The 2,244-nt window shown below is 37.6% G+C and overlaps 1 long non-coding RNA gene across 1 annotated transcript; it reads left to right on the top strand.

The window, feature by feature from the left end:
- Nucleotides 1-1,011: 1,011 nt before the first annotated feature.
- On the top strand, nucleotides 1,012-1,936 carry LOC112457530. Its single transcript, XR_003041112.1, has 4 exons — nucleotides 1,012-1,184; nucleotides 1,300-1,410; nucleotides 1,505-1,731; nucleotides 1,846-1,936. It is a non-coding gene; the product is annotated as an uncharacterized LOC112457530 (long non-coding RNA).
- The last annotated feature ends 308 nt before the right edge of the window (nucleotides 1,937-2,244 follow it).

Genomic DNA, 2,244 nt, shown 5'->3' with positions numbered 1-2,244 from the left:
TGGGTTCGGAAATATGCGCAAGAGCATACCCTTGTATTTCTACCATGGTGCGGGCTAGATGTGTGCCCAATGTGTGCCTTGACAGGCCAGCTGCTTTCCGGCTGTGGGCTCCAGCGTGACCCGCCCGTCGACCGTCCGTCCTTGGAAGCTTCCGGCTGTCCACCTGTAAGTCCATCGGTGCGGCATACGCCGTTACAGATTTTCGTGTTCCTGGCCAACTGCTTCCTGCTCCCTCGATACCTGTAATTCTCGCTCAAAAGGCCTTAAGACTTAACCTAAAACGCTTGCCCTCCGCTCGCCTCGGGCGGAGGCACCATCCCTGACGCCTCTCTCGGCCGAGCTTTCATCTGGGGTGAGGGACGTGACATTTGTCACGTCACAGTACATACATATACATTTTTCTCACATAAATACATATTTTTGTATTAACAAAAAGAATAAATTGTGTGATCCTGTAGAATAATACATTGCAATCCATTGTCTTACAATGGTACTGACATAACGCCTTATTTTGACTTTTGAACGCTGTGATAGCGCTTAAACGGTCGATTATTGTGAATCTTGCTTTTTATAACTTTCAATCAGCATCATATAAACTATCTATTTCTAAAGTTTTAGCCAATTACACCGAAATCCATTGTCCTACAATAGTACTGAAATAACACCTTATTTTGATTTTTAAACGCCGATAACATCTAAACGGTTGATTATTGTGAATCTTGTCCATTGTGACTTTTAATCAACATTACATAAACTATTTATTTCCAAAGTTTTAGCTAATTTTACTGAAACCCAATTTTTATAAGGATATAGCAGGGTCCTTTGATATGGGTACATGTTGTATTAAGAACCATTTTCTAGTACCAGAGATAAATTTGAGAGCGGCCACCGGGATCATTCCGTTCCAGCGGACGTATACTGACGAGCCGCCTGAGAAAGTGGACGTCAACTACGTCGTTACGCTCGGTAACGGTACACACATGGTTCGTGTCCGTGCTATGGTTCGTGTCCGAACTACTCAGATGGAGGGGATATGCTGGTCGCGCAAGCCCCTCTTCTGTCCGTGTACGCTCGGCACTCGGGCAAGCTTCGAGCGGGAAGAGAAGGACAGACCATGGATATAAGAATATAGGGATGGAGCATGAGTTCACGGGGGAGAAGCCATTGCGCGACGAAGGGACGAGGTATTATGTGCCTAAATCTGATTGGCTGTAATAATGCGCAAGTGCAGTGAGACTGTTTGCAGTGAGACTGAGTTTGCAGTGAGACAATCATCAAATATACTTTTCTTTTTGTTAGCAAAAAGAAAAAAAAGCAAAATGGTGCAATGTTATGAGCCAAAAATCGATCCGATTGCCAAAATTGGAAACAAATAAACGTTGATAAAAATCGGAAGATTACATTTCACAGGTTAGGTTTATTTTTAATTTTGTATAAAATAATATAGTATTAGTAAAATATTTTGTAAGAAATTGTTCAATATAATAGTAGCATTTATTTTTAGTATCCCAAAAAATGATACTAGTCGCAATTTGTGGACTGATATCTTGGGTCTTCCTTCATACGTCCCCAATACTGCTCGTATTTGTTCGGCCCATTTTCCACGAGAAGCCTTCGATGACACGAACCCATTACGAATTCGACTAAGACCAAATGTATTACCGTCAATATTATCAAATGTAATGCCTACAGAAGTGGAAGAAAGACAAGAAGAAGATTACCTTACTTGCTGTAAGTAAAACAAATATTTATGTGTACGTATTGCTTATAATTTGAAAGACTGTAGACAGTATAATCTGTAGAAATAAAAAATATTGTTTATATGATAATTGTTATTATTTGTAGCACTATCTACAACAGACAAAGCAACGATGGCACAACCATCTATGGAGGATTAATTAAATAAATATTTATAAACTTAAAAATTAAAATTCGCAAATGTAATGTATAAAAATCACGGTTCTATACATATGCTTTTCTATCTAAAAAAGTCTTACATTAAAAATCTTTACTTTAGCATAACAATATTTACATGTAATATTTAAATGCATACCAATAATTATATTATTAACTATGAGAAATAATTGTAGTTTATAATGTTCTTTTACTCTTATTAAATTTATTTTACCTATGCGTGTTCAATTGGCCAAATTACGGCTAAATTACAAGCAACAACAAAAGGATATTGGATAAAAATAAAAACACTTTATTAAATAAACAATACACATGGGTAACATTTCGACT

This window comes from Temnothorax curvispinosus, unplaced genomic scaffold (assembly GCF_003070985.1).
Source record: "Temnothorax curvispinosus isolate PA1 unplaced genomic scaffold, ASM307098v1 QBEX01007818.1, whole genome shotgun sequence".
Lineage (NCBI taxonomy): Eukaryota > Metazoa > Arthropoda > Insecta > Hymenoptera > Formicidae > Temnothorax > Temnothorax curvispinosus.
The sequence above is the reverse complement of the archived record's forward strand: the minus strand, read 5'-3'. Positions and strand labels throughout refer to the sequence as shown.